Genomic DNA, 6,609 nt, shown 5'->3' with positions numbered 1-6,609 from the left:
GGCTTGTACTCTGTCCCGTCAGGACGCCTCACCGTACTAAAGAAATCCACAAGGTACGAGTTCAGCGTTTCCGGTTCCAGGGTCTCCACGGACGTTTGGTTCATGCCTTCAACGTGTCGCCAGATCCAGCGTTCCAGCATCCCAGCCGCCACCACCATGTTGGCCACAGCCGACTTGGGTAACGTTTCCAGGTTACGCAGCTTGTTGCGTCTGTGACCTCGGTGCATCCCAGAAACTTTCGGCATTCCAGGGGCCCAGAAATGGACAGGTCGTGGAATTTCCTGTAAACTGGAGTCTGCTATGGGCAAATCACTCCACTGCTCACCTGGCTCTGTCAATGGAAAACCCAGAGTGCATCGTTACAACGGGGATGACTTGTAGACCTCTACAGGCATGTCGCCGCCAACGCTATTCTCACATAAATACAACATACATATATCATTCGTGTGGACAGGTACACTATCTAAAGTATGTTCATCGCTTTACACAAAGACACAATGTTAGTCTAGTAGAACCCCCCCCCCCCCCCCAAAAAAAAAAGAAAATAAAAAAAATTAAAAATTAAAAAAATACATAAACTTTGCCTTACACTGTTTTCATGTTACTTTTTATTCAACAGCATGTCGAGTAATTCCAGGTCGATGGCGTCTAACAAATTACGGGTAAAATTACAGCAATTTTCCTTACCTAATTAAGCTTAAGCTATGGTGTCAGGGAGAGTGTAGTTTGCTACTAATTTAGCATTTACATGCATAGCTGGAAAAACACCTAACTAAGGTCAATAACTAAATCTATGTATCTATTTTTGCTTCGGTTTTAGTGAACTAAGTCTCAGTCTGGCAGTTCGTGTCCAAGCCGCCAACGTGCTGCCGACACTGAAGAATCATGCCGAAGACACCAGACACACCCAGTCACCTCATATTCACACAAGGCTACGACCAGCCCTGTTTCCTTGGTCTAGACAAGTACCATTGTTTAAAGTCTCCGAGACTCACTAGGCCTCTCAAGGGTTATGTTATAAGCCCTTTCTGTTCAAATTGGGGCTCCATGGCTCAGTTGGTTAGTGCGCTAGCGCAGCGTAATGACCCAGGAGGTTCTCACCAATGCGGTCGCTGTGAGTTCAAGTCCAGCTCATGCTAGCTTCCTCTCCGGCCATACGTGGGAATGTCTGCCAGCAACCTACGGAAGGTCGTGGGTTTTCCCCGGGCTCTGCCCGGTTTCCACCCACCATATTGCTGGCCGCCGTCATATAAGCGAGATATTCTTGAGTACGGCGTAAAACACCAATCAAATAAATAAATAAATAAATCTGTTCAAATTTTACAACAGTCACGGGCACCGGGATGTATGACATCACTGCTGCTTCTAGAAATCAAAACCCCTTTTACTGGTTCATCTGGTAAGTGAACACAAGTACCTACGTAATTAACGTACCGTGGCTATTCTGTATGTGGCCACTGCAGGGCTTTTACTAGTATCACTTAAGTTGGAAAGATCTGATCTTTGAAACAGTGGGTTATATTTCTTCATTTATTTACTGATTTGTTTATTGACTTCAGTGCTCTTGTTACATAAATGTACTCAACATGTTTCACAGATACGATGCCGACCAGTTTATGGGTGGAGTAAACTAGTGTACCCAGGTTACCACGTTCCACCCCCACCCCACCCCACCCCCATCACGACATGCACACCATACTGGTGGAAGAGGAGTAGTATTTAACCAAAGTTATACTTTTTTCACAGAAGGTCACGCCAGAGTTGTTCAGATGCCCAGGCTAAACCTCGAAAATGGTGTTCTTGTGAAACAAGAAAACTTTAGTTTATTCATATGACATGCAGCGGTCGTGCGTATCTGCAGGAAACATGCCAAAAACCTGACGAAACTTTTCGGATCCAGAAGTAAACATTTAAAATAATTAAAAAACGTACAGCATAGAAAGTAAAACCAGAGCAGTGACGACAGTTTAATAACGGGCAAATGGTCACACGTAACCGGTGAAATACGGCCTCTTGTCAATTTATCTCAGCTAGGGTTTTATTCTAACTGTTCATGTAAATCTGTAAAAGTAACAAGGTACAGTTAGACACCAATGGTCTAGATGACTATCAGGAAACATACAAAGATAAAGAGGAAACTTTACTGCTAAGACATGGAAGACGAAACCTGTCCAAATTAGGAGGAAATGTACCTCGCTAGGTACATGGTGAATCTGTTGTAAAACCGTAAATGATCTTCTGAACGCTGAATTCGACAGCGAGATACCACTGGCTAATTCGTCAGTGTTCTCTCCTTTGATAAGACTTCACACTGTGTAAGCCTTGTCCTTTATTTAGTCACGGTATAGTATCAATCAACACGCCGTCCAAGAAGTCCTATTACAAGAGCATACAGACTGATACATCACGTGTTTAATATCCAATCCCTTAATTTAGTTTTTTTTTACATTCGGTACAATTACTGACGTTTGTATACAGATTTGTGAATTAACGAAACAGCGTAAAAAACATATTACAATTCCATCATTGTTTAATAAAACAAACGATCTTTGAAGGCTGGATGTAAGAATTCTGTCCTATATCACTTTATCGTCAAGAACGCCTGGTAAAAATCCAGTATCTTTAGTCCTGTACCCTTAACCGAATCTGGAACAGTATTTTTTTGGTATTTATGATGCCCTTCCAATTGTCAGAATGTTGGTTTTTCAGAGGCATGTAGTATTTACCAGTTTGCTCTCAAACAAGAGAGTCAAGTTTATGGCAGAGAAGCCATTCTATGTTTGTATGCCATACAACTCCTCATGAACATAGGCGAAGACACGATGGAATGTGCGTAGCCCGTTTCCCGCAGATAGCGCTCAATCTTAAACCTCATGCTCTCCAGTGTTCCTCTTCGGTACTCCTCCCCACTTGGTCGCTTAATGGTGGTGAAAAACTCCTCAAGATAAACGTCCAGAGTTTCCGGATCGAGACTCTCAGCGGCAGGCTCGTCGCGTAGATCGTACCTCGCCCACATCCATCTCTCGAAGATGCCCGCTGCTCCTGCCAGGTTCACGACGTAGGTTTTCGGAAGGCTGGCCAAGTTCCGAATTTTCCGGAGTCTGCTTTTCTTCTTCGGCGCGGCGCCTTTCGTGTACTCCAAAAACCAGGCAGGATACTCCGGGAGGTTTGATGTCTCGGCATGCTCCGGGCGGTTTGACGTCTCCGAAAAACTCTCCTCTCTGGACACTGTCAATGGAAAAACCCATAACGCCGCGTTACAACAGAGTCACACGTGTCACATGTCTCTAAGGTCTGGCTCAAATATATACCAGGTATCACGTTTTCCTTTGAGCACATTATCTGTAATGTACATACGCATCCCATATACAAAACATACTCGGGGACAAAACCGTGGAGAAGTATACTTTGCAATGTAACACTTTTCACTTGAACATCTGTAGACAATGTCTAGATTATATATAAATGATGTAAGTACAACAAGAAATGAAATAAAACCCAGACTAATTGATTATAATGACCCAATATTTCGTTTAGGTTAGGATCTTTGTCCAGTTTGTCAAATGAGATATGACTTCCACATTACTCACCCCTCAAACAGATGAAATCCTAGTTAAAATTTCAAACCAGGTTATATTTACTACACATAATGATACATGCATACAACAAAAGATGTGGTTTCCGAATGGTCTTTGAATAACACGCATTTGAGCAAAGGTAACCTAGAAAACATAGGTCAAACCACATCAACTACATATGTCACATCTTTCTGTCACCCAACAGCATAACAACTGCAATAATGAGAATTGAATAAGTACCATTGTCACAAAAGCTAGACATGTATTTCTTGATTGTGTCAATTTTCACAGCTTTTAGCTATACTTTTTTTTATCTCTGAATACACTACAGCGATAATCTCTCGCGGAGGGACTTCCGGAAGTGACTGTGTATACCGAGCCTCGTGCTCGACTTTCGGAAAACTAATGTAATAATTTTTCTTTGTTGTGTCATTTTTTTGTTTTTTTTTTTAGGTTGGGGAAGTGGTGAGGGGGGGGGGGGTGGGGGGTGGGGGCGGGCGGTAGTGGATTCCTGTGGATCAAATCAGAACAGTTTAACATGCAGAAATATACACGGTAATGGAAAGTATCGCCATAAAGCGGCGCTGAACAATATGTCAGTCTAAAAAAAAAAAAGAAAAAAAAAAAAAACAAGCGCAAATGCCACTTCATAATTATCTACGTCACTGAAAGGTTAGTAAAATGATTACAGCGTGGTTCGACGACATCGAAGCATGAAATTGCGCAACTGTTAACCTAGCGATCTTTTAGGCACAAATTAATTGTGTTTAAATATTCAGTGAAAGGTATTAAGAGGAAATGGACACCGATGTTTGGAGCAGGTGCGTGAGTTCTAAAGCATTTTGTTCATATCAGATTGGGAATCCCACTAGTTGAACGTCTGTTGTCCCTGATAACGACATGAAGTCAGGGATAATATCCAAATATACAGATTTATGTCTCTCTAAAACTATACAGTAAGCTGCGTTTTATCTTATTCAAGATAACTTGGATCCTTGAATATAGGGCAAAAGTGGAAAGACGGCTTCACAGGAAATCTTAAGGACAACACTTTCAAACGAGCATGACGTCATTCCAGCACGTGTCTTACTTGACGTCATATCTGCCTGATTTATCGGCACGTAAGGAATGTTATCACGTCACGTCACATCAGGAAAATTTTACGCAAACTATCAAAGATTTTGTTTGTTGAGGACTTTGTTAATCTCAACGTATAGCTTTTTGAACCGTGGCGTTAGCTGTCTTCCATAGGGTATCCTCCATATCATTTAAATATTTTCCCCTGATTTCCCTTGGGTCTGAAGTAGCACTTTGTCGTCACCTTTGTATCACCAAGAAGAAGTTTGTATAATTTCTTACATACCTTTGTCTTTGGAAGTTAGTGTTAAACGTTGTTTTGGAAATGGATCTTGTGATTATCGACTTGGAACGGCATTTACGGACTACGAATGGTATATGAATGTCGGACTTGACGCTTATATTTATTACGTTCAAATCGCGCAGCTGCTCTGTGTTTTCATTACCTGTCATTCAAAACAGCATTGACCACATTTATCAGTACGTTCAGAGTACAACAGCACTAATCAGACTCTGAACCCACAGAAAGACGATCACCCATCATAGACGTTGACTGCTTTCCATTTCAACTTTTCAGATCTTGAACATCGAAGCCAGATCTGAAGAAACATCAATTCAGTCTTTCATTCCATGTAACCTGTGATTCTATTGGAAGTCTATGCTGTATGCTTTACTACATATTCGCACGAAGTTTCGTTTGACATTCCAACAAATTTTTGGGGGGGACATACTAATAAAAAGCTAAGTTTTACGCAAAGCGTTCAACATGCATTTTCCGTGTATAAGTTGGTTCTTTGAGGTGAAATGTCTTGTGTACAAAGGCCGTTGCTAGTTCACTTCCAAAACTCATGGCAAAGAGGCCATCCTTTGCTTATAGGCCAGACGACTTCTCTTGAACAGCGGCGAGGAAACGATGGAGTGTCTGTAGCCTGTTTCTTTCAGATAGCGCTCTATCTTAAACCTGACACTCTCCAGCGTACCTCTCCGATAGTCCTGGCCCGATGGCCGCTTAACCGTGGTGAAGAACTCCTCGAGATACGCGTCCAGGGTCTCCGGATCTAGAGTTTCGGCAGCAGGTTCGTTCTGCAGTCCATACCTGGCCCACATCCACACCTCAAAGATCCCAACAGCCCATGTCAGCTTCACGACGTAGGACTTGGGAAGACTGGATAAGTTACGAATCTTCCTTAGGCGATTCTCTTTCCTGGGTTCGGCGTTCTTCGCGTAATCCAGGAACCAGGCGGGATAATCCTTCAGCTCGATGGTGTCGAAACTCCCGGAAACTGTCAATGAAAAACCCACATCGCCGGGTTACTACACATTCCACACTCGCCCGCAATTAGAAAGTTCTTTTTTTTCATTACGCTAATTACACCGGCGTTTGCTTTGCATGATGTAAAGATAAATTAATCTATTCTAGACTGCGCCCGATAAGGATAACAGGACTTCTTTTACCAGAAAGTTCGCCCTGATGACAATGAAATACCGCCGGAATTGCAGTCCATTTCTAACATCTTCCATGATCGATATCTGCAGACACCCACCAAGCGCCAGAAGTTTTAAAGATATCATCACCCCTCTATACATTGATTTCTTCTGGAAAATATTTCGTTTCCACTACAGTTTCAGGTTTTACTCAGTTTAATCCTAATTTGAGACTTACAAACTTAACATATTTCTTGTTTCATTGTTGTTACAGGACTTATTCAAAACTTTTATTTATCTATACGTGGACAGTAAGACACAAGTAAAATAAGCAATAAACCGTTCAAGTTTTTCTGAAATCACATGATTCCTACAGGGGAAAAGATGTTATTTGCATAAAGTTCATGGCAACTATATGGTTTTCATATCACCTTATCGTCATATATACGACAATAAGCTCACCTTTTCTTTTCATCGTGCGCATAGCACATATGATGCAACATAGACAATAGACAGAAAAGGTCTCATA

Source organism: Liolophura sinensis, chromosome 3, assembly GCF_032854445.1.
Source record: "Liolophura sinensis isolate JHLJ2023 chromosome 3, CUHK_Ljap_v2, whole genome shotgun sequence".
Classification (NCBI taxonomy): domain Eukaryota; kingdom Metazoa; phylum Mollusca; class Polyplacophora; order Chitonida; family Chitonidae; genus Liolophura; species Liolophura sinensis.
Note: the sequence above shows the minus strand (reverse complement) of the source record.